The sequence below is a fragment of the Saimiri boliviensis genome, chromosome 15 (genome assembly GCF_048565385.1).
Source record: "Saimiri boliviensis isolate mSaiBol1 chromosome 15, mSaiBol1.pri, whole genome shotgun sequence".
Lineage (NCBI taxonomy): Eukaryota > Metazoa > Chordata > Mammalia > Primates > Cebidae > Saimiri > Saimiri boliviensis.
In genome coordinates this window covers 75280352-75307013 of record NC_133463.1, presented here as the reverse complement: position 1 = coordinate 75307013, position 26662 = coordinate 75280352, and the positions used below count along the sequence as shown (strand labels likewise).

General features: G+C 42.0%; 1 long non-coding RNA gene across 3 annotated transcripts in view; it reads right to left on the bottom strand.

The window, feature by feature from the left end:
• Positions 1 to 524: 524 nt before the first annotated feature.
• The window catches only part of LOC141581496 (uncharacterized), a 118287-nt gene continuing 92149 nt past the window's right edge, over positions 525 to 26662 (bottom strand). The window contains exons 3-6 of one of the 3 annotated variants that reach the window (XR_012514177.1): positions 18996 to 19106; positions 4598 to 4674; positions 2956 to 3036; positions 525 to 2011 (exon numbers count right to left, since the gene is read on the bottom strand). This is a non-coding gene — a long non-coding RNA (uncharacterized LOC141581496). The remainder of the gene's footprint in view (positions 2012 to 2955; positions 3037 to 4597; positions 4675 to 18995; positions 19107 to 26662) is intronic. The other 2 variants (XR_012514178.1, XR_012514179.1) reach the window with 2 other exon arrangements.

Here is a 26662-nt window from a genome sequence, read left to right as displayed (position 1 = left end):
AACAGGTAAGGATACGAGGGGCTGGGAAGTACTGGTGCTGAAATGCAAATTATCACACCTCCTTTTCCCTCTTTCAGTTGCTCACCGTCCTAAAGCACTCTCCTTGCTCTGCCACATAATTTTTCTCTTAGAAAGAGAATCCTGTCAACTCAGAGGTGATAGTGACTAAGGCTTGTCTAAAAGAACTACAGCTCCTAAGGATACTTATATCTCAACATGGGGCAAGAAATCTTAAACCAAGGGAAAGAAGACATGTGTTTGACATTTTGTTCATCTCTAAGCTTGTGATAGAAACCTTCTCACACCCTGAAGCCACAAATCAGAAAACTGGCCCAGTTTCCCACTTGCCACCATTTCTGTAATTCCAGCCTTCAGCATCAGACTGCTTTATTAATCGATGTTACCAGTGTTCCATTACAGACAGGCTGTGATGGAGGTGTAACCTATTAGCCAAGCAAATTCCACTTGTAAAATCGACAAACAAAATCCTTGTAAGCCTCCTTCGTGGTGTGAATCCCTTCTCCAGGGAAGTGTGGCACCACACCCTTCCTTGTGCAATGGCAGGTAACTACTTTTTCTTCTTTACTGGCTGTCTCTTAAGTGTTTCTAAAGCACCTTTGCACTTCGTAATTTGTTTATGTAAAATAAAATATTTTCTTGGAGTCTGCCCAGGTTTTGAAAAGCCTTTATTACATTCTACAATTTATATAAGAAAACAGAGTTTTCCTCTATTTTCTAAATGTAAAAATCATAATGCTGAGTATGCTCTTTCAAGCTATACTTCCTTGCAGAGATGGATTTTATTTCTCCACCATCATCCCAAGGTATCCAACACACACGCACACACACACACACATGCACACCCCATAAATCATTGTTTCAGAAAGCAGAGGGACTAGAAAGGGTTGTTGTTGGTGATGGTGGTGGTGGTATTTGTTTCATTTTTTTCATGGAGATTATAAAGACTGATGCAAATCAAGGTTTATGTGTGTGTGGTGCATAGAGGCAATGGACTGGAGCAGAAAGCAATAAACTGAGTAGACTGCATAAGGTCACTAAAGATCTGGAAGGGACGGAGGTGGCAGGTAAGGGTGAGTTTATTGCTGAGACGAGCTGAGAAAGAAGGGGCACAGATGGAAAGGTAAGTTCCATCCACCTCTCAATTATGCCTTGAGTGAGCACTGGTTGTACCTATTTCAGTCTACCTATTAAAGTCCACTGTGGATGCACAATTGAAGGCAAAAACACTGAGTGGCATCTCCTGTGGCCTTTATGATAAAAATATAAGTGAGGCTTAGGGATAATGTAAAGAGGGGAAAAAAGGAAAGAAAGAGAGAGAAAGGAGAAAGAAGAAAGAGAGAGAGAGGGAGAGAGAGAAAGAAAGAGAGAAAGAAAGAAAAAAGAAAGAAAGAAAAAGAAAGAAGGAAAGAAGGAAGAATGAAAGAAAGAGGAAGGGAGGGAGAGAAAAAGAAAAAAGAAAGAAAAAGAAAGAAAGAGAAAAAAGAAAAGAAAGAAATGAAAGAAGGGAGGGAGGAAGGGAGAGAGGGAGAGAGAAAGAGAGAAGGAAGGAAAGAAAGAAAAAGAAAGAAAGAAAAAGAAAAGAAAAGAGAAAGAAATAAAGAAAGAAGAAAGAAAGAAAGAAAGGCATGACTAAGGTTCAAGGAAAAGTTTTCCATGCCTAATTTGTTGCAGAAATTATTCACGAATAAGTCAACTGTGAAAATACGGCCACTGAGACCCAGCCAAGGTTAGTGTGAGCCATTAGGATCTGCTGAGTAAATTCCAGCTATGTAATCAAAAACTGCTTGGTTGGAGCTTTAACTTAAGTACCCATTCCCCACCCCCCCACCAGTGTTTTTACAGGGAACGGTGTAGGGGGGCAGGCTGAGGTACATTGCAGGTAATTGTTCTGAGCCAGATGTAGTAGTTCCTGGTTACTCTGTCAGAGAAGCATCTTATAAATTTCTTCTCTCTCTTCTCTCCCTCAATTCCTGGATATTTACTTCAAATTCTACATAGAAAATGAGAGAGAAACACTGGTTTTGCTGGGGTTTTACCAGAGGGCTAGGAGCAGTCCCTTTTTCATTCAAATTGGCCAATTCTTGGCTATGTACAGGGACATAAATAAAAGTTAAACAAAGCCTAAAAAGCCAAAATAAGGGGGGAAGGGGGAGCCTAATGATCTCACATAGGCTATGAATTAATCCACGTCACCAGAAAAAAAAGCACATTTCATAAATCAGTGAGTATCCTTGTAAGGGTATATTTCACATCATCTGCAAATTTGTAATTGTGCTCACTACCTCCAATAGAAATCCCTCCCCAGATTTTACTGTCTAATGGGCGTATAATAAAAGGTAATATATATTCTTGTGCTAAGCAATAAATAGGAAACACTCAGCAGCACTGTCTTCCTGAGGAAATCTCAGGTCTTCTGGGATGCATATTCATTCACACAATAAGGAGACACAAATCAACATGGTGGCCGAGCAGGCACTGGGTGAGCGATGGCCCTGGGTCTTAATGAAGCCAAACCATGAAAGGCATTAGAAAGATTGATTGGAATTAAGTTAGCTGCCAGTGTTAGCTGGGGTGCCCCAGGCTGTAATGAAACTGCCAGGGGTTATTTATAGAGATATAGGGTTTGGGGTGTAAGTTATGTCCAGCAAGCTATTTTTATAGACAGACACACACTTTAACCTCTACAATGAATGGAGCAGCAGACACACAGTCCCACTGGGCTCCTCTCCCACTGGTTGGGATAGCATGCTTTCCCAGGCATTTGCACCAGGCTGAATAAAGTCTGGCTCTCAGTCAGAAGGAAACTGGGAACCGGTTAATGGCATTGTTTGAACATGTCAGTATCTTTTGAAAATGTGGGTGTTAGGACAAGAGAAAGTGTCAAAATCAGCACGAAATAATTGTTTTCATGCGAAACAAAACAAACACACATACCAAAACAATGTTGCTCTGTAAGTCCGGGGATAAGATATATGCTTGTTTCAGTGCTTATTAATCCTCTTTTGACCTTGGCTTCTTTTATGAGAGCCAGAATGGAAGGAAAAGAAGTAAAACCAATATTAATTGCATGCCCTCCCAATGACCCTGACAAAGAAATACCAGAATGCCCATTTTACAGAAGCAAATACTAAGTAATTTTTCTCAGACAACACTACCAGAAAGTGGCATGGTTTTTATATTGTACTGGTCAGGACAATTTTATATTGCATTTGCATTCTGGAAGGAAATAAATGGAACTCTAAAAAGTTTTAACTAAGAAGAATTTTATGAATATCCCTTGTACCAAAGATGGGAACACAGTCAAGAAACAGTGAAGCACCAGGGAACAGCAACTGGGAAAGGCTGTGACCACCCCCTACATGTGGAGGTCCATTGGGTGAACCCAACCAGATTCCAGAAGGCAAAGCATTCTGGTTAATGCCGTACACATGCTCAGCCTCCAGGGCACAGAGGAGGGTGGGGCTGAAGAGGAAAGAGAATAACTAGTGCATTGTCGTGTTCCTCAACCCAGCTATATTTGCTATATATTTCTTGGACTTAAGGTGAATGTGGAAAAAAGGTCCAAAGAAAGCTGAAAAACAAAACTTTTTATCAGCCCCTAGGAATATGATCATATGAATTCTAGCACAGCCAAGAGGTTGGAAATGTTACCCAATCAGAAAGTCCCTTTAATTTCCTGCCTTACAGGCTCCAACAGAGGAAAAGGGGAAAATGGTGCATGGATTGTCTTACAGGTGTGATCCTTAAAAGCTGCTTCTTTCTTAACTTGTGAAAAATATCTGTAAAATGCTGTGAAGGGGGCCAGGGGAATATTACAGTCCAGGCCAGGAGGTACAGCAACAGTAGTTGGGGCCACAGCAGCTCAATTTTGTGGAAAAGAGAAAGGGAGACACCGACAGAATGAGAGATGGACCTGGCAGGATCCAATGCTGTGTGGGTTACTCAGGGATCCCTCAAATACAGACCCTGAGACAAGGATTTGGGGTGGGTAGTCTACTTGGGAGGTTATATGGTTGGATATGTATCCCCACCAAATCTCATGTTGAAATGTAATCTTCAGACTAGGTACAGTGGCTCATGCCTGTAATCCCAGAACTTTGGGAGGCCAAAGCAGGTGGATCACCTGAGGTCAGGAGTTTGAGATCAGCCTGGCCAACATGGTTGGCCATCTCTACTAAAAATACAAAAAATTAGCTGGGCATGGTGGTGGGCACCTGTAATTCCAGCTACTCAGGAGACTGAGGCAGGGGAATCACTTGAACCCAGAAGGTGGAGGCTGTGGTGACCCGAGATCATGCCACTGCACTCCAACCTGGGCAACAGAGTGCTAATCTGTCTAAAAAATAATAATAATAAAAGAGAAAAAGAAAAGAAATGTACTCTTCAGTGTTGGAGGTAGGGCCTGGTGAGAGGTGTTTGGGTCACGGGATTGAATCCTTCATGACTAAATAGCTTGGTGTTGTCCTTATGATAATAAGTGAATTCTCACTGTGAGTTCATGCAAGATCTGAGTGTTTAAAAATGAGTGGCACCTTCTTCCTTTCTCTCTTGCTCTCACACTCACAATGTGACATACCTCACCTTCTGCCATGATTGTAAATTTCCTGAGGCTCCCATCAGCAGCACATGCTGGTGCCATGCTTCTTATACACCCTGAAAAACAACGAGCCAATTAAACCTCTTTTCTTTATAAATTACCCAGTCACCAGTATTTCTTTATAGCAAAACAACAATGGCCTAACATAGAGGACGATAACAAGAAATATAAGTAAAGGAATGGGGAAAATAAAACAGAATGTTTTTCAGCAAAAAAAAAAAAAGAAGAAGAAGAAGAAGAAGAAGAAGAAGAAGAAGAAGAAGAAGAAGAAGAAGAAGAAGAAGAAGAAGAAACAAAAAGCAAAAAAATCCTGCATCTCAGAATTAAGCCCCTAGGGGAAAAGTTGAGGCATTGACCTGCTAACTCTTAATCTTCATTAGTCGAGAGTTACTCCCATGAGGCATTTCCAGGTTGCTGCTACCTGTGGTGGAACAAGTTTGAAATGCCAGAGAAGGCAGCAGAGAAGAGAACACAGGTGCTGCCCACCAGAGCTTCAGGTGAATTCAGGTGGGCTGAATATCAAACAAGTTATGAGGCCAGTCCTGCTGGCTCAGTCATCTGAAAAGACTGGATTTGCTCAGGGGCAAGAATCGCCTTCAAGAGGCAGAGGCTGCAGATGAGACTGGTGAGAACTAGAGCCTGCCATGCAGATTCAGGATTTCAAATCCAAACTCTTTATTAATCTCATCTAACAGTTGCCCAGGACGATGAAATTTGTTTTTCATGAATTTAGTAAGCCAAGAAATGCCTTCCTGTATTAGCTTCCTAGGGCTGGCAGAATTACCACAAACTGGGTGGTTTAGGAAAACATAAATCTATTTTCTCACAGCTCTGGAGTCCAGAAGTCCAAAATCAAGATGTGGGCAGGCCCTGGTCTCTCTGATTGCTCTAATGGAAGACCCTTTCTTTCCTCTTCCTGGCTTCTGGTGGCTGCCAGCATTCTGGTGGCCTTAGCATCTGTTGGCTTGCAGACATTTTACTCCAAGCTGTTGTCATCATGAAAGGATGTTTTCCCTGTGTGTTTCTGTGTCTCTGCTTCTTTATTTTTTTTTAAGACAGGATTTCACTGGGTTTCCTTGGCTGGAAGTGCAGTGGCACAATCACGGCTCACTGCAGCCTCAACCTCCTGGGTGGAAGCGATCCTCCCACCTCAGACTGCCTGTAGCTGGGACCACAGGCACCCACCACCATGCCTGGCTGAATTTTTTTGTGTGTTTAGTAGAGACAGGGTTTTGCTGTGTTGCCCAGGCTGGTCTCGAACTCCCACCTCAGCCTCCCAAAGCACTGGGATGGTTTCTCTTCTTAGAAAGATACCAGTCACTGAGTTACAGCCCTCCCTAATTCAGAATGACCTCATTTTAACTAACTCTATCTGCAAAGATCCTATTTCCAAATAAGACCACATTCTGAGTTTCTGGATAGATGTGAGTATTCAACTGAATATATCTTCCGAAAGATGTCCATGTGAAATCTTTGGAACCTATGGCAAAAAAAGTGGATAATAACTAATAGGGCAAAAGATGGGATTAAATTAAGCATTTTGAGAGAAGGGGTTAATCCTTCATTAGCTCTGTGGACCTAATTGCAATCCCAAGTATCCTTATAAAACAGAGAGGGAGGTTGCTTAGAGGAGACATACACAGAAAAGAGGTGAGGTGATGACAGAGTAGAGAAAGATGCAGCCACAAGCCAAGGGATGCCGAGAGCCATGAGAAGATAAGAGGCAGGAGCAGATTCTCCTTTAGAAACTGGAAGGAGCGCAGTCCTGCCAACACCCAGATTTCAGCCCTCTGGCCTTCAGAACTGTGAGAAAATAGACTTCTGATTATTTAAGCCACCAGGTTTATGGGAGTTTATTATGGCAACCTAAAGACACTAACATAAGGAATTATCTGAAAAGCCATTAATGTGACACTTGAGTGCTCAGTTTATTCTTGTAATAGATCACCTTCTTGGTGCTAAAATATCATCAAGCGACTGACTCCTCAAGATTTACTTTGAGGCCGGGCGCGGTGGCTCAAGCCTGTAATCCCAGCACTTTGGGAGGCCAAGGCGGGTGAATCACGAGATCAAGAGATCGAGACCATCCTGGTCAACATGGTGAAACCCCGTCTCTACTAAAAATACTAAAAATTAGCTGGGCATGGTGGCGCGTGCCTGTAATCCCAGCTACTCAGGAGGCTGAGGTAGGAGAATTGCCTGAAGCCAGGAGGTGGAGGTTGCGGTGAGCCGAGATTGCGCCATTGCACTCCAGCCTGGGTAACAAGAGCGAAACTCTGTCTCAAAAAAAAAAAAAAAAAAAAAAAAAAAAAGATTTACTTTGAAACCTCCACCCAGTTCTGACCACCAGCCCTGAACAATTATGTCACCTGCATTCCCAAATCAGTAAAGCCCCTGCATACCTGCATTTATCCAGACTCCAGAAACCTCATTAACACCCTTCCTTTGCCTTCTCTCCTCCAATAAATTTAGTAAAACCCTGTTAAGGTAGTGAGCCTCCTTTCCACAGTGTTTCTGGGGAACCAGTTTCAAAGCTAGTGACTACGGAGTGGTTCTTGGGTATGCTATTTTTTTCTTCTTTCATAATACAAAACATTCCAGTTTTATCATCATTCTTAAATTAAAAGTACATGGGATTAAATTTTGAAAAAGTTATTTGAAAACTTCATTATTTATTAATTTTATTTATTTATTTTAAGACAGAGTCGCACTCTGTCACCCAGACTGGAGTGCAGTGGCATGATCTCGGCTCATTGCAATCTCTACCTCCCAGGCTCAAGCAATTCTCTTGCCTCAGCCTCCCAAGTAGCTGGAACTACAGGCCTGCACCTCTTCTGCCTGGCTAGTTTTTGCATTTTCAGTAGAGATGGGGTTTTACCATGTTGGCCAGGCTGGTCTCGAACTCCTGACCTTAAATGATCCACCCGCCTGGGTCTCCCAAAGTTCTGAGATTTCAGGTGTGAGCCATTCCACCCGACCAAGGACTTCATTTTTTAAGGTTAGATTTAGGGTTAAATCTAACATAAAGGAAGACTGAGGGAAAGGTAGAGATTTCTCATATGGTCCCTCGCCACACACATACCTACTCTTCCCCAGTATCAACAATCCCCACTGCAGTGGTACATTTGCTATAATTGATTACCTTACATTGACACATCATTATCATACAAAGTCCAGAATGTACCTTCTATGTGTTTGGACAAATCTATACTGCAGCCACAATTATAGTATAATATGGAGCATTTTCACTGCCCTAAAAATTATCTCTGCTCTACTTATTCATCCGGCTTCCCCACCAACTCCGGGAAACCACTCATCTTACTGTCTCCAAAGTTTTGCTTTCTTCAGAATGTCATATAACACAATCATATAGTATGTAACCTTCTCAGATTGGCTTCTTTCACTGAGTAATAGACATTTGTTTCCTCCATGTCATTTCATGGTTTGATAGCTCATTTCCCTTTAGTGTTGACTAATATTTCATTGTCTGGATATGCCACAGTTAATTTATTAATTGACTCACTAAAGGACATCTCGATTGCTCCCAAGTTTTGAGAATTTGAAATATAGCTGCTATTAACAGCCATATGCAGGTTTTTGTGTGAACATACTTTTTTCAACTATTTTGGGCAAATACCAAGGAGGGTGATTGCTAGATCTCATGGTAATAGTATGTTTAGTTTTATAAGAAACTATCAAGCCATCTTCCAAAATGGCTATACCATTTTGTATTTCCATCAGCAGCGAGTGAGAACTCCTCCTGCTCCACACCCTCACCGGCAGTCAGTGATGTTAGTGTTTTGGATTTGGCCATTCTAAGTGCACAGTGATATCCTATTTTTGTTTTAATGTGCATTTCCCTGATAACATACAATGTGAAGCTTCTTTTCATTTGCTGATTTTCATCTGCATAACTTCTTTGGTAGGGTGTCTGTTCAGGTCTTTGGCCTGGTTTTTAATTGGGTTGTTGTTTTATTTAATTGTATTTGAGAGTTCTCTATATATTTTAAGTAACATCCTCTATCACATATGTCTTTTGAGAATATTGTTTCCCAGTCTGCGGCTTGCCTTTTCATTCTCTTGACAGCATCTTTTGCAAAGCAAAAAATTTTAATTTTAATAAAGTCCAGCTATGGATTCTCTCTTTCACAGATCATGCCTTTGATGTCATATCTAAAAAATCATCATCGAACCCATTGTCATCTAGATTGTCTCCTGTGTTATCTTGTAGGAGTTTCACAGTTTTGGATTTTATATTAAGGTTTGTAAATCCTAAATGCATTCTGAGCTAATTTTTGTCAAGATTTAAGCATTCATCTAGATTTGTTTTTGTACATGCTTACCATTTTATAATAAGAGCCCAGCTGATAGCATGGGATACAGCCTTCATAGCTGACAAGGGAAGCAGAGGTTTCAGAGTCCTGCCAAGAGACTGAGTCTCTGTAGATATTGAAAACTTGGGTCTGCGTCCTCTGGAGTGGTGATCTCCAAGTGTTATAACATCACATCTTTAATGGTAAATTATGTTCAATTACAAGTGTCCAATATATACATGTATATATGTATGTATGTATACGCATACCCACACACACGTATGCTCTGCTGTATGAAGTACCTGCAAGCCTGGGCACAGCACTCACACCTGTCATCCCCGCACTTTGGGAAGCCGAGGCAGCAGAATTCTTTGAACCCAGGAGTTTAAGACCAGCCTGGTCAACATACTGAGACCCCATCTGTGCAAAAATAATTTAAAAATTAGCTGAGTACTGTGGTGCGTGCCTGTAGTTCTCGCTATTTGGGAGGCTGGGATGGCAGGAATACTTGAGCCCGGGAGCTCAAGGTTGCTCAAACTGTGATCACACCACAGCACTCCAGCCTGGGTGACAGGGTGAGAGTCTATCTCAAATAATACTAAATTTGCAAGTTCTACTGTTTTGTGTATATGAAAAAGCATAGACAGAAATGTAAACGTAAAAGTTAGAAAATAGCAATGAAATGAAAAACACTTTAAAATAATCTTAAATTTACTTAATACCACTAAAATCTTTGGTTATATCACCAAAATTAATATTACTAACTACTATATTTGTGAGAGTACAGCAACAAAATGATAAAAGACTTTTAAATGTGCAAATGATTCATAGGTTTCCTTTCAGCAGAATGCTGAGTGTTAGCTAGCAAACCCTTCAGGGCTATTTGATCCTATAGAGTTTCATGCCTTTGATTATCTTTGGCTAGGCTATTTTACAATTCTGTAAACTGTAAGAAACTGATGATAACGCAAATTATTTTTGTCCATAGAAATGCAAATGAATTTTCTGCAGTAGAGATACAATTGATTTCTGCCCCGTAGAAACACACAATTCGTTGCTCTACATGATATCAACCAGTTTTGCAGCTATTAGCAAATTAATTTTAGGATTCCTGATTGTAAATATGTCTACTCTTCAGGTCTTCCTTTGAACTAGATTAATCATCTTACAGTTCTCTCATTAATTAATAAACCACATTTAATGACAAATAGTCATTTTACATATGTCTGACAGTCACAATTTTATCTTCTTGAAAATTATCCATTAACAAATGGAAACAAATAAGTCTTTTTAAAAATCTTGGTTTCATTTTCTGTTATATAGCAATTTATGTGTCTGATTCTAAGTTTAGTTCATTTTGATACTTGGTTTTAATGGATACTATAGAGGCAAAAATACTCTTCATAGGGATAAGTTGGTCCAAACATGAAATTCTAATGGTCATCTTTCAAAGTCACCACCATTATGAAAAATGTCTTTGATTTAAAAACTGTCTTCTCTGATGTTAGTTATTATTGTGAACTGATATGAATATGTTATGTTTTTATGTATAAACTCTGTGCATGTGTGTGTGTGTAATCAAGTGGGTTTATATCCCACTATAATATTTTTCTTTAAAAGCTTTTTGAATGGGTTAAAGTTCTATTTCCCGGTGTATGGCAGGTGCACTCAACAGCAATCACTTCAGCATATCCTGAGAATGATCCTATCGGTCTAAGAAGAATGTGTGTTTGGAATCCTGAGCTAAGGAATTCGGGAATGGCCAACCTGGAGATTCACTCCTTATCTACGAAGGATGTCTGAATCCCTGGCCTATCCTCATACAGGGGTCCTTTGTTCTGGGTTAAATGGAGGTTACTAGGTAGAGGTTTCTAAGTACAGGGTGCTCAGTAAAAATGCTATATAAACTACACACTATGTGTACACAGTAGTGGTTTTCCTGTCCAGCCCTCTGCCACTGAACCATCCCTGCATGTATGTCCCCCAGTGAAGTCTAAGTCATTGTCTCCAAGCCTGTTCTTCAGCCCCCTGGACACTATGCCATCCCTACTGGAGTCAACAGGGGTCTAGCATGACACCCAGTTTTATAAATGCAGATGTGAGAGTTACCATAGTTCTCACTCTTTTTGTTGTTACTTGTTTGTTGTTGTTGTTGCTTTTGTTTTAAGTTCAGGGGTATATGTGCAGGTTTGTTATGTAGGTAAACTTTTATCATGGGGGACCTCTCACTCTCAATTAATTTTTGAAAAGCTAAATCATATAACACTGAAAATATTTTTATGCATCCATTTTTAAATGTTCTTTCCAGAGCAGAGGCGTTATCTGATAAACAATTATTTTTTTTTACTCATTCTTAAACCATCACGTTTACCTTGAAGAAACAGTTTAACTGTAGTATTCAAATTTTTTTTCCAAAATATATGGTAGGTAAAATAATTTCATTTATTTATTTGTTTACTTATTTTTGAGACAGAGTCTCACTCTCTTGCCCAGGCTGGAGTGCAGCAGCAGCACGATCTCTGCTCACTGCAACCTCCACTTCCCGGGTTCAAGCGATTCTTCTGTCTTAGCCTCGCAAGTAGCTGGGACTACAGGTGTGCACCACCACACCTGGCTAATTTTTTTTTTATTTTTTTTTTGAGATGGAGTCTTGCTCTGTCACCAGGCTGGAGTGCAGTGGCGCAATCTCGGCTCACTGCAACCTCTGCATCCTGGGTTGAAGGGATTTCTTCCACCTTAGCCTCTCGACGGAGTAGCTGGGACCACAGGTGCGTGCCACCACACCTGGCTAATTTTTCTTTTCTATTTTTTTCTTTAATTTTTGGTAGAGACAGGGTTTCACCGTGTTGGCCAGGATGGTCTCGATCTCTTGACCTCGTGATCCACGTGCCTCGGCCTCCCAAAGTGCTGGGATTACAGGCTTGAGCCACCTCGGCCTCCCAAAGTGCTAGGATTACAGTAATTTTTGTATTTTTTGTAGAGACGGGTTTCGCCATGTTAGCCAGGTGGTCTCCAAGTGCTGACCTCAGGTGACCCACCGCCTTGGCCTCCCAAAATGCTGGGATTACAGGCATGCGCCAGGACACCAGCCTGGGTGCCACCACATTTACCATAAAAAGTCCTACAATTTTGCAAAAAAAAAAAAAGTGTTAAGGGCTGGAATGCATCTCCCTGCAATTCATATGTTAAAGTCGCAATCTCCAGGACCTCAGATTATAATCTTCTTTTGAGATAAGATCTTTAAACAGGTGATTGAGTTACAATGAGGCATTAGGGTGGGCCCTTAATCCAATATGACTAGAGTATGTACAGGAATATAAAGAGACAGCAGGGAGGCACACTTACATGGAAAAGCCATGTGAGGACACAGGGAGAAAAGATGACCATCTCTAAGCCAAGGGAGAGATCTCAGAAAAAACTAATCTTCCAACACCTTGGTCTCAGGCTTCTATCTGCCAGAATTGTGAGAAAACAAATTTATGCTGCTTAAGCCATCCAGTCTGAGGAATTTTATTATGGCAGCCTGAACAAACTAATGCAATGTGTAACCCATCTTTAGGTTTGGCAATACTGTTCAGTTCTTTGCTATAGAAAATGTATAACATCGGCCGGGCGTGGTGGCTCACACCTGTAATCCCAGCACTTTGGGAAGCCAAAGCAGACGAATCACAACGTCAAGAGATGGAGACCATCCTGGCCAACATGGTGAAACCCCATCTCTACTAAAAGTATAAAAAATTAGCCAGGCGTGGTGGTGTGTGCCTGTAGTCCCAGCTACTCAGGAGGCTGAGGCAGGAGAATTGCTTGAAACTGGAAAACTGAAGTTGCAGTGAGCCGGGATTGCGCCACTGCACTCCAGCCTGGCAATAGAGTTTGAGACTCTGTCTCAAAAAAAAAAAAAAAAAAAAAAAAAAAAAAAAAAAAAAGAAAGAAAGAAAGAAAATGTATAACATCTTGTGCTATAAAAATTGCTTATCTCTCAATATAATATTGTAGAGATCACACTATTTATTTATTTGTTTATTTTTTTATTTATTTTTTGAGACAGAGTCTGCCTCTGCCACCCAAACTGGTTAAGTGGTGCAATCTTGGCTCACTGCAACTTCCGCCTCTGGGTTCAGGCAATTCTCCTGCCTCAGACTCTGGAGTAGCTGGGATTACAGGTGCACGCCACCATACCCAGCTAAATTTTGTATTTTTAGTAGAGACAGGTTTCACCATGTTGGCCGGGCCAATCTCAAACTCCTTACCTCAGGTGATCTGCCCACCTCAGCCTCCCAAAGTGCAAGAATTATAGGAGTGAGCCACTGCATCCAGCCTCACATCGTTTAAAACAACTCATAAAATCTGTACGTCTTTCTAACAAGAGGATATGAACTACATAACTTAACACATAAGCTATGATGAACTGCAGAATGCTGAAATCAGGGAAGGAGTAGGTCACCACTGTCAGGACCATCAAATTGTGGAATTTCCATTTTTTGCTTCTGACATGGGGAATCAACCCACCTTCCAGATGAGGACTTCCCCGAAGCCAAGCCATAGAATAAATAAATCTTAATTTATTTTTTCCTAAAGGATAAAAACAATATACAAATAAAAGCTATAGTGTTTTCTTACCACATTGCATAAAAATAATCTTTTGCATGCCTGGGATGCCCCCCCTCTATCTTAGAGACCATCACTTTAAGAAAAAAAGACAGTCCCTCTAGGAAGAAGATTCAGTGTATGAGTGAGTTTTGTGCCCCAGCAGCCAGGGTAACTCAGGGGCAGCTTGTTGAACAGCTACTTCTTTCCAAAAGCTACTCCCATCTGAGATCTTTGGTGTACCTTCACTTGGGTTTAACTGTCCTTGGATTAAAAAAAAGAAAGCTTTTATATCTAGACCATTCATCTAAGCGATGAATACCTTTGAAAAGTTTAAGTAAAGGAGACATGATTTAAAATGGTTAAAGTGTTGGCTCTGTGAAAAATGAGTTATGGTGGGTGAGAATAAATGCAGTGAAGCCAGTTAAGATGCTGATACATTTTCCAAGGGCAGTGATGAGAGTGTAAAATGAGTTGTTATGAGGATCCAAAGGGGACAGACTCTGAATATATTAGAAGGCCAGGTTGATTGGAATTGTGCAGCATGAAAATCTTAAAGTTAGGATTTAGGATTTGGGTGTGTGGGAAATGAGGCCTATTTTTAAAAAATAAGACGTGGTATAATAAACATTTTAGAAAAATGTAAAATCATCATTTCCATTTCATTATGTTTGAGTTTGAGTTACTTTGGAATATCTAGATGAAATTATTCATCATGGAGTAAGATATTTGAATCTGGAGTTCATAAAAGAGAGGTGTGGTTAATTTTTTGTTGGTTAGGGTAATAATGGGGTACAGAGGGAAGAATATACTGCATGTAATTTTAAATCACAATTAAAATCAGAGTAAATCCTTAATATTCTTGTGTTCATTTAATCTTATCCTTGACCATAGCCAATTCATAGAGGCAGAACTCTGCTACTGTACTGGACCTTATTGGTCTGCAAAAATGCTTCCATGCCCTAACAAACCAGGATTGCAAGAATAAAAGACAGTCCTTGAAGAGGATTCAGTATATGAGTGGTTTCTGTGCCCCAGCACTAAAGCAGTCAGGGTACCTCAGGGGCAGCTTGTCGAACAGCTAACTCTTTCCAAAAGTTGTTCCCATCTGAGATCTTTGATGTACCTTGACTTGGGTTAAACTGTTCTTGAATTTATTTTTTTAAAGAAGTGTTGATTTTACATATTTTAGGGTATTCATGGCCCTAGACACCAAAAGCCATTGAAGTGGATGAGCTTATGGAGCAAGAGTGTGGTAGGATTTCAAAATAGGACTCATTCTGTCTCATTTCAGTTGAGACCCTGAGAAACAGGGTGCCAACTAAATTCACATCACAAAGCAAGGTGACAGATCACCTAGGCAGGAATTGCAAAGAAAATTTCAGAGGACGGCTTTCCATCTCTAACCTAATATCCCTTTTCTGGCGTAAGAATATTGAAGTTGAAAATCTCAGAATTTCCTCGGGAGAAAGTTGTTCTGGCTTACTTAGGAGAGAGTGTTCTGGCATTTGTGTGTGTGTGCCTCCCAGCAAAGGGAAACAAAGAAGGGGAAACCCCTTCCTGGTTCAAGAGTAAAAGAAGCTTCAAATAAATTATCCAGAGAGTTTAATAGGTGCGCTTTGAACACCTTGGACTCATGTCTGACAAAGATGGCAGAAATGTAAAGGACAGGTTCTACGTGATCGGCCTAAGGCACCAGGGCAGAGAGAGATGATTATGGATAGGGAGTTAGCTACACTTCATCAAGAATAAGAAGGAGAATGCCTGAGTGTTTCTTGGGGATCAAAAGAGGGCTACGTGGGAGAAGGACATCACACCCTACAACCGTCTTGAACCTTCACTAAGAAGACCACCCAAAGGGACGATGCGATGTCAATCAGAAAGAAGAACCAGCAGAACAGCTCAGATAGAAACTGTGTGTGCCCCTCCAGAGGTACCAGCTTTTGCTGCCTAAGTTACTGCTGGAAGTGCAGTAGCACAATCCCAGGGATAGAATCTCCAAGGAACCCTGGGCACACCATACCAGAAAATCAACATCGAGCATAGATGAAATGAAGAGAATGTCAGTCCCCAGGAGTGCATCAGTCCCATACAGGTGAGACTTTTCCTCTCTCTTTGATCTCTTATCTCGCAGCTCTGATGAAGAAAGAGAGAGACAGAGAGAGAAAAAGAGAGAAAAAAGCTTGATCACAAAGCTTGGAATGAGTGGTTTTTGACGAGATAAGAGCTTCATAGTAAGGTAGGAAAGAGGATTACTCTTTCTTTTCTTTTCTTTTTTTTTTTTTTTGAGACGGAGTTTCGCTCTTGTTACCCAGGCTGGAGTGCAATGGCGTGATGTCGGCTCACCGCAACCTCCACCTCCTGGGTTCAGGCAATTCTCCTGCCTCAGCCTCCTGAGTAGCTGGGATTACAGGCACGTGCCACCATGCCCAGCCAATTTTTTGTATTTTTAGTAGAGACGGGGTTTCACCATGTTGACCAGGATGGTCTCGATCTCTTGACCTCATGATCCACCCGCCTCGGCCTCCCAAAGTGCTGGGATTACAGGCTTGAGCCACCGCGCCCAGCCGATTACTCTTTCTTAATGTGAACTTCTACCCTGAAGGAGGAGTTTGTTGAAGGGAAGGGAGAAGTGTAATGCAGATGCACCTGACAGCAATAGTTTAACTTGAAGCATACCATAAGAACTGACAGCGTATGGCAGGTGCATCTAACAGCAATAACATAACTTAAGCATACTCCAAGAATGACTCTATGGTCTAAGAATAATGTGTGTTCAAGAGTTTCAAGCTAAGGAATCCAAGAGTGGCCAACTTGGAGATTCACTCCTTATGTATGAGGAACTCCTGAACTGCTTCCCCACTCCGTGGAACGCAGGCCACACAGCAGACAGAGGCTTTTGGGTGAAATAAAGATTGCAATGTGAAAGTTGGTAGGGGGAGGGTGCTAAGAGAAAATGTTATGTAAATTGCATGGTTTTTACTGGCGGTTGAAGTTCTCCTGTCCAGCCTGTCGCCACTAGTCTGCCTTGCATGTAGCTTCCCTCATTCAACCCCATGTCTTAGTTGCTGGCTCTGGGTCTCTCCTCTGGCCTCTTGAATATGGGGCTATCCCTATTAAAGTTCATAAGAGTCCAACGTTACAGAAGTTTTAACTTTAAATTGTCTATGCAATTCTGATGATTACTACTGGCCATGTTAATCATTCCCATGAGACTTTTGTGACTAAAAGTGACCAGTGGAAAATTGACTACTGGAGAGTGACCAGAATTGAGAGAATGGCCTTGGACTTCATTCAAAGATCAGGGGGAAATGAGCTTCACAGAGCAGATATGAAAGGCAATTGGAGGAAAAGGAACGTTCTCTTCTCTTCTCTTGTACTCCATGGAGATTTACTCTTGCAAAATAAGAATTACCATAGTTTAGAGTAAGAACAGAAAAGCTCTAAGAATGAAGTCTTCCTAGAGCTGCAACATCTTAAGTGTGGGCAGGAAGAGAAGCACGAGAGACTGAGAAAGAATGGTGAGGAAAGTAGGAGGGAAACCAGGAGCCGGTGGTGTCACGGAAGAGACTGCCTTTTTCTTTAAATGCTACCCTATTTTTTCTGTCTTCCCACACACCTCCTCATCCATACACATACTTAGTGCAATCCTGGGACATTTGGCAGGCTATAACCAAAAACTTGTGAACCAAATGGACAGAACTATTCTGCAAATAGCTTCCATCCAACTGTCTAAGCCGTAAAGACTGTAGAACTCTGCAGACCAAAGAGGCTCTTGTTTCACAGGTCTGTGAATAGTGAAATCATGCCCCCAGGTTTATAATGCACATAGCATATATTTGAATAGCTTCTGCAAATAACTTCCACCCAACTGTCTAAGCCATAAAGATTGTAGAACTCTGTAGACCAAAGAGGCTCCTGGTTCACGAATCTGTGACTGGTGAAATCACGGATCCAAGTTTATAATGCCAGCGAACAACCAGAACTACTGAGGAAATATTAGCTGCATCTGGTGAATGTGTCCTCTTATTTTTTTTTTCCTTTGAGACAGGGTCTCATTCTGTGGCTCGCTGCTCACTCACTGATCACAGCTTACTGCACCCTCAACCTCCCAGGCACGAGTGATCTGCATACTTCAGCTTCCCAAGTAGCTAGAACTACCTGCACAAGACACCAAGCCTGACTAATTTTTAAATATTTTTTTGTAGAGATGGGAGTCTCCCTTTGTTGCCCAGGCTGGTCTCGAACTCCTGGGCTCAAGCAGTCCTCCTGCCCCCATCTCCCAGAGTGTTGGGATTGCAGGCATGAGCTACTACACCCAGCCACTTTCTGCTTTTCATAACACTTTCATTTCATGTCATGTAAGCAGTTGCACACAGCACATCATACCTTGACAAGAAGGAGAGCCAGGTGTGTTCTTTTTATGGGGCAGATGAAGGCGATGGGATTGAAAACAAATGAACAGATTGTGTCTAGAGCTAGAACAAGACACCAGCAATTCCTGAATCTTGAGGACTTTTAATAGAACATGTTGTTTTCTCCCTGAAACACTACATTATTTGGTGATACCTTTTATCTGTATGGTTCCTTAAGGCTGCAGAGTATGGGCAACTACTTCACTTGAAGGTACTTCACTCTCCTCGACATGGCAACTCTTCACTACCTTACAAAATTCAGCTCTTTGTCAGCACATCCAAAGTCTTCACAGAACCCCTTAAGCCATAAACAAAAATCTTAGATCATTTGGCATGCCTCTAACTCACCTAAAGCAGGAATAATACAGTTTCCTATCACATGGGAATGGCAAGAGGATTAAGAAAACACAGTGAGTGTCCAACACATAGAAAGCCTTCAGTAAAGATCAATTAGTGCACACTATGCTGAAGAGTTCTTTCACTCTTGTGTTCAGTGCACAATGAGTAGGGAAAAGTCATTGTGAGGACTTCAAATCTTATTTTGGAGATATTCATGTTAGCATCACGGAGACTTGCCTTCTTCCTACCAACTAAATCGTACCCTCCCCAAGATTAGCAGGAGGACACGACATTAGTGCTCAGTTCCTGCAACATAAAAAAGGACAAAGCTCGGCGACTTCTTAGCCAGAGCCATTCTAAATGTTTCTGCCCCCAACTTAATTGCAGTGATAAATATCATGTAGAGAGCTGAGGCTAAATGCCAAATGCAAAAACCAGCTGAATAGCAGGAAAAAAAAAAAAAAAAAAAAAAAAGCCATTAGGTCTCTCTCGCTGATGCCCAGAGGAGGTTACCTGTTCCTCTTTTTCAACAGGCACTGCTGCTGGATTACACTTTAATGTATTGCGTAAGTCAGCATAGCAACAGCAGGGAAATATGTGTTTGTCACGCATTCAAGCATCTTTCTGAATGCTTTTAAATAGCAGATTGTACTATCCAGACCAGCAGGAATTGGTATTTAATAACACAGCTAGCAAGAGGTGTGGTATCCCAACAAATCCCACCTGTTTCCTGTGCGAGCCAGGTGCAAAGCACTGTGCTGGGCATTTTTATCAACATCCATCTCAGGACCCCCAGAGCACTCATGGGAAGCTGGGATTATGACACTGGAGAAACTGAAAGCAAAAGATTAAGAAACCAGTTAAGAGCAATGTGGCTGGTCAGTAGCAAGGTCGAACCTCAAACTCAGATCTTCTAATTTCAAGTTCCATGGCCTTGATGCTACCGTGTGGCTGCCTTGGTCTTCTACCCAACTTCTCGTTTATTTCCCTGATTACATCACGAGAATCCTGGGAACTGTAGTAGAATATGCTAATAATTGATGGGAATGAAGCCATCAACCACTGGAGTGGTTAATTTCCTTAGATCAAAATCTGAAAAATACATTTCACCAGGAAGACTATTATGCAGAATTGATTCAAATCTGACTCAGCTTCTTCCATTGCAAATGTTGGGAGTAAGAGAGTCTGGCCCCCTCAACAGCCCTGAGTTCTCCCTGCTGTATCCGAAAGTGGCCACCTGCTTGGAGCACAGTTTCATTCAGAACAGCCCCAAAATTGGATCATTGAGGAAGCTGAGTCTCAAAGAGAGGAAAGGATCCACTGAGAGACAACTTTTGAATTCTTTAGACGTTTACCTTTATTTTCTCATGGAACCCTGTTTGCTGCATGTCATTATATCAGTGTATTATGAGGGGCAGTGATTTGCCCAGCTGCACCTGGAAGATTGGACTTGGAGCTGGGATTCCGCCATAGGCCTTCTGACCCCCGGCTCTGTACCTTTCCTCCATTCCACAGATGCAGCCAGAGCCTCTAAGTGAGGGAAATTTGTGCTTCATTAAAAGAAAACTTTGCAAAGCTCCAGAACTGTTCTGTATGTCCTGAAATCCCCAGACTCCCGGGCCCACCAGTTCTTAATATTTATTAAACAGGTGTCACTTCACTGGTTCTTATCCGGATCACGTTCTCAGAGTCTAAACTCAGCACAGCAAACCTTCCTTCTATTCCTCCCTCTTCCTGTCACAGCCAGGATGAAATAATTATATTTCATGTAGTTAATTTATACCTGCTGCTCAGCAAGCATATCCGTTTCGTGCAGCCAAGGGCAAGGGTGTCTGTGGCAGCATGGGAGAGAAGGAAAGTATGAGTTTCCAGTTCGCCAGAGAGTTAGCAGCTCAGCAAGAGAATAAAGCGAGTGCAAACAAAGAAGACAAGAGTGAGGAAGAATAAATCCTAAGTGTCTCCCTGGCCTGGAAATTTCTAGATGTGGTCCCTGTCAGAGTCACCAGGTGATGCATCTGAGCATGAGTTTTCTGTTATCATGACCGCTGGAGAGCAAGAAGCATGTTGTGCAAGCCCTGCTCTCCTTTGACGATTTATCCCACAGGCACTGACAGGCTTAAATTATAAAAGCTGTGACTTTTTAAAGGAATATAAATTGAGGCTCAGCACAGTAGCCCATGCTTGTAATCCCAGCACTTTGGGAGGCCCAGATGGGAGGAATTTTTGAGCCCTGGAATTAGAGATCAGCCTAGACAACATAGTGAGACCTCAACTCTACAAAAACTTTTAAAATTAGTCAGACATGAGGTGTGTTCCTGTAGTCCCAGCTACTTGGGAGGCTGAGGTGGGAGGATCACTTGAGCCCTGGAGTTTGAGGCTTCAGTGAGCCATGATCACATCACTGCACTCCAGCCTGAGTGACAGAGCAAGACCATCTCTCTACAAAAACAAAAAGAAATATGAATTGAGTTTCTTGCGTAGCCATTCACCGTTTATCCGTTTCTTCAATCACTCAAATTACTCACGCCACCATCCATTCCTTGCTTTCTGTATATAAGCCTGTAAAGATGGGCACTGTGTCGCCTGCTACAAATTCAATAGTGATTTCAGCTGAATATGATAGCTAATGCTTACTGAGTGCATACATAATATGGGGATTGAGAGTTAATGTAATAGCCATACACAATGCTTAGCACTGTAACAATGATCATGCTAAGCATTGCATATGGACTACTACATTTATTCTTCCTCAATTCCCGTAATGTTGTAATGCCCGTCTTACAGATTAGGAAACTGAGATACATCCTCCAAAGACATGCAGCTAATAAGTGACAGGTTGCATTCAGTCTCAGAGCTCAAAAAGTTCATCATCATAGGCTGGGCACAGTGGCTCACACCTGTAATCCCAGCACTTTGGGAGGTCAAGATGGGCAGATCACAAGGTCAGGAGATGGAGACCATCTTGGGCAACATGGTGAAACCCCATCTCTACTGAAAATGCAAAAATTAGCCTAGTGTGGTGGTGGGTGCCTGTAATCCCAGCTACCTGGGAGGCTGAGGCAGGAAAATGGCTTGAACCCAGGAGGCAGAGGTTGCAGTGAGCTGAGATTGAGGCACTGCAGATTGAGTCACAGCCTGGTAACAGAGCAATACTCCACCTTAAAAAAAAAATAGTTAATCATCATGATAGACAGACACAGCATCTGCCCCCACTGACTTTATAGTTTAATCCAGAAATAGTTAGCAGCTTCCCCCATGCTAACTTTTCTTCCTCTGTGTTAGATTTCAATTGCTGCATAACAAATTAGCACAAAATAAGCAACTTATAACAATACACATTTTTTTTTATTTTATTGCACTTTAGGTTCTGGGATGCATGTGCAGAACATGCAGGATTGTTGCATAGGTACACACATGGCAATGTGGTTTGCTGCCTCTATCCCCCCGTCACCTATATCTGGTATTTCTCCCCATGTTATCCCTCCTCAACTCCCTATCCCCTGCTGTCCCTCTCCTAGCTCCACCAACAAACCTCAGTGTGTGATTCTCCCCTCCCTGTGTCCATGTGTTCTCATTGTTCAACACCCACCTATGAGTAAAAACATTCAGTGTTTGATTTTCTGTTCTTGTGTCAGTTTGCTGAGAATGATGGTTTCCAGGTACATCCATGTCTATACGAAGGACATAAACTTATCGTTTTTTATGGCTGCATAGTATTCCATGGTGTATATGTCCCACATTTTCCCTGTCCAGTCTACCGTCAATGGGCATTTGGGTTGGTTCCAGGTCTTTTCTAAACAATACACATTTTTAATTTCACAGTTTCCATGGGTGGGGAGTCTAGGAATAGCTTAACTGGGTCCTCTGCTCAGTCTTACAAAGCTGAGATCAAGGTGTCGGTTGGGGCTCAAAAATCACTGAGATCGCCATGGACCTATAAAAAGCTCCATTATATCTGCACTATTAACATGATGGCCATCCTTCAATACTATGTTATTATTTCAGTAGAACTTACTTACTACTCTGATCATGCTGTATTTTCTACTAACAAGCAAAGGTCCTGTGCAGTCTCTAGTAAGCCTGCACTTTTTCTTGGTGCCAACTTTTTATTACATTATGCCTCTTGCCTCATATTTTAAGTTGTAACCCTCTGGATACCTTATTCTATAACCTACATAAGCTTAACAATTAATAGTAGCTCTGGCAGTAACAATACGTATGTATACATATGTATGTGCCTGCGTGCATGTGGGTGTATGTGTATTCAGTGAGAGCAAAAATACAATTATATGTTCATCCAGATTTGGTGGCACATCTGTGAAGTAAGAGTGATAAAATATTATTCCCTAGTACTTGTATTAGTTAGCCTTTGCAGAGTAACAAATCACTCCAAAACAATAAAAAGCTATATAGCCCAAAATTCTGTGGATTGAAAAAAATTAAGCTGGGTGGTTTGTACTGATCCTAGTAAGGCTTGCTCCTGAATTTGTAATCAGCTGGTGGCTTAGCAAGTGACTGGATGACCTAAGATGATCTAAACTGGACCAACTTGTCTTTCTTGCTTCTGTTCCTTTTCAGTTCACCGTCCCTGTCGCTGAGGTCATGGCTATTTCCCCATTTTAAAACTCCATATGATTTTTGGTGGGAGTGGAAAGCTTCCAGTCACCTCATCTCTTCCCCACTCCTGTCACAGAAATAAACACATAGCTTCAGTCCAGCTAGTCAAGCACCTCATCGCCCTGGCCACAGTGTTTGGCCAAAGCATGGATATATGATCTAAGCAAGACCAATCATAAATCTTCCCCGGAGTCTACCTATACTAAATAAGAGTGAAGCTTATTCTCCTGTAGGTTGGGAACTGCAATAAAATAAACCTGGGACATTCATTAGTCGTGTGCCTCTCCTCCACCACATGGAAGAAGCTTCTTCTAGAACAGAGTAAGACCAGTGCAAAAGGAGAAGAAGAACCTAAGGATGGGGGGACAGTAGGTCCTGATGCCAGCACACGCTTGTGTAAGGCCAGCTCCATGGTGGCCTGATTGTACTATCTACCCATGTTACAAATCATTTGAATTTGTAACATGAGGTATGAAGTGTAAAATGAGGGATGTTCCCATTTTCCATGAATTGTGATAGAACCAACAGTAAGGAACAATTGTGTTGAGACAAACGTGAGAAGCCAGGACAAAAAAAAAATGCTAAGTTCTTCTGCAGCCACCTGGCGGCACTGGGCTGTGGCATATCCCCCTTTAACGTACCTTTCCACTTTCTTTGAGATGCCAGGGATGGGCTAAGTGCAAAAAAGAAAATTTGTCTTTTGGAAGAAGAGAGCGGTTATGAAAAAAGAATGATTTCATATTTCTACCCCTAACATTAAAGAGAATTTTCAACTAATTTCAGCCCCCTTTCTTCCTGTAAGGTAGAGTTGTACAAAACATGCTTTTCCCACTGCCATCAGTACTCCGCCACTCAGGAATTGGTGATGATCTGTTGTATGAGTTTCTGGTCTTCTGAACTGACAGAGAGACCATTGCTACTGATCTGTTAACAAAAGGAAAAGACCCAAAAGCCAAGAAAGGAAAAGCCAAGGGGACCCCTCACTACCTCCACTTGGCAGGCAGAGCAGATACAAGAGAAGTTGTCTTAAACCATCTCAAACCATCTTACCGGCATCTTCCAAGAGAGCTGCCGGCCAGGCTAGAGAGCCAAGCAGCCAGAGGATGTGGGCTTCACCACACATGAAGGTGGGAAGCGGGAAGAGGCTGAGCCTCAACCAGGCCTCTTGCTAGGCAGCTGATTACACAAGATGGGGTTCCCTTGAGATCTTCTCCAAAATATAATCCAGATGTGTCCCCATAAGACAGCAGTGTTTATACTCTTGTGACATAGAAAGGACTAAAAACCAAAGTAATAAAATCAAGTCCAAAAGGGCATGGAAACACAACCATGAACAACCAAAAAAGGAAATATATTTTTTTCTGTCTCTTTCCATCACATTTATAAATTCAGAGAAGCAAGGACAGGACAGGGGAATGGGCACATGGAGAGTGGCCACAGACTCTCCTATGTTTGGGGTCCTGGGGTAGAATAAGAGATAAGAGGTTTTGAACGGAGAGGACTAACTCTTCGTCCTTGAAATTGACCAAGAAGTTGGAAAATCTGACTAGCATGTCATTAAGTAGGTGACCATAAAATTTATTGCAAATTCCAGGGCACTAATGAGAGTCAAAGGGGACACTATTTATAATTGCTTGAGGACAAAAGATGTAAACCAGAACACTCCCAGGCAAACAGGGACATATGTCATTATGCCCATGAGGAAAGGGGGCTGCAGTAGAGCAAGACTGTTAACAGATTCTGGAAAAGTTAAAAGTGCTTCAGGTGTATATTTGCAATTTAATCACAAAACCAATTAATGCAAACTTCAGAGAAAACTTTTTTTTGCATTGGATCAACTTTGAGATAGATTTCTGTCACAACTGAAAGGCCTCTCACTAAAAGAAAAAAAAAAAAAAAAGTCAAAATGTGGAGTTCATCGGCTAGGCCAGGCGTCCCCAAACTACAGCCCGCGGACCGCATGCGGCTCCCTGAGGCCATTTATCCGGCCCCCTGCCGCACTTCAGGAAGGGACACCTCTTTCACTGGTGGTCAGTGAGAGGAGCACAGTATGTGGTGGCCCTCCAATGGTCTGAGGGACAGTGAACTGGCCCCCTGTGTAAAAAGTTTGGAGATGCTTGAGCTAGGCTGTAAGTACCAAGAAACAGGTAAACACTGTAGCCAGTGGAAAACATGGATGAGAAGCCCCTAAGCCAGACTTGGGAGTCCAGGGAGAATTTCCAGAGGAAGAAACCCTGCGAAGAACCTTTAAGTACAAGCAGAAAACACAAATGTTTGGGAAAAATGGTCAAGACAGAGAGGGGAAGGCAAAAGAAGAAGAAACGTGTGAAGTTAAATGCAAGGTGAACACTTTACTAAATAGATGAAGATAGGCAGCATCTAAACTGGTGGCAGGACCAATCTGGGTCTCTATTGTTGTCAGTAAAATTTTATTGGAAAATAACCCCACTCATCGTTTTACGTATTGTCTATGATTACTTCCTTTGCACTACAGCGTTAGAACTGAGTAGTTGCAACAGAGTGTCTGGCCTGTGAAGCTTCAAATATTTACTATCTGGCCTTTATAAATACCTTTGCTGATTCCTTATTTAAAGTACTAAGTAATCAGCCAGTTGCCCCTCTCAAATCACTGCTGGTTCTAAGAGAGGTATACAAAAGAGACTTTCTTTATAACTGCATATAGATTTTTCATTTTACATTTCTATCTTGTTTCCTGCCTAGTGAGCTTAGCTGGATCCTGCAATAACAGAGAAGACTTTTGTGTACATCAGAGGCAGGTCTAAAGAGATTGCCCTTGACATCCTACCCCTTTTTCTAGGTGGGATGCGCACAGAAGCAAGCCCTGAGAAGAGGACCTATGGTGTGAGTTTATTTTGTAAGCACAGAGACCTGGCAGGGGAATGGGAAAGGGATAAATGAAGAATGAAGCCAATAAGGAGCACACTAAAGAGTCAGCGACCACAGTAGACAGCTGGAGCTGTGTCCCCAGAGGATACATGGGAAACTGTGTGCAACAGGTGCATCAGAAATATTCCATCTGGGGAATGCGGAGGCACAGCTGCTTATACTCGCACCTAGCAGTCATTGGCTATTAGCCGCATCCCAGATGTCAGGCCCCCATCGTGGGATGGACACAGTGGGCTCCAGCAGCCTGACAGTCTTCTCATGAAGATGCAGGTGCTTGTCATTGGAAACGAGGCCACTGTGCATGGAAATGTTGGTTGTGACAGATTGCAGACAGAGCGCCGGCATCCCGTGCCACTCGCATCTTGGTTCTGGCTTGACTTTGAAAGTGATCTAGATCCATGGGATCTGGAATTCCTTTTTGGATAACCGGAGAAAACCATGGAGTAGAAGCAACTGGAAATACCTGGGGTGACACTTCTCAGTCCACCCCCAACCCCCCGCCTCCGCCGGCCCATGTATACCTTCCAAACAGAGGAATGTTGCTGTCCTTACCCCGTCAGCTCGGCAGGAAAGAAAAAAGAAAGAGGAATGAAAGAGAGTCAGACAGGAGAAGAGAAGAGAAAATAGGAGAGGAGGGGAGAGGAGGAAATCAGATTAGAGAAAGAAAATGGCTTCAGTTCACTCTTCAAATGTAGACTAAGTTTGCCCTCACCAATGTGGGTGGGTATCAGCCAATTCACTGAGCAGCCCAAATAGAGTGGGAAAAAAAAATGAAGGAGAATGACTCTTTTCTCTCCTTGAGCCAGGAACACACATCTCTCCCACCCTAGGGCATCAGTGCTCCTCTTTCTTAGGCCTTCAGACTC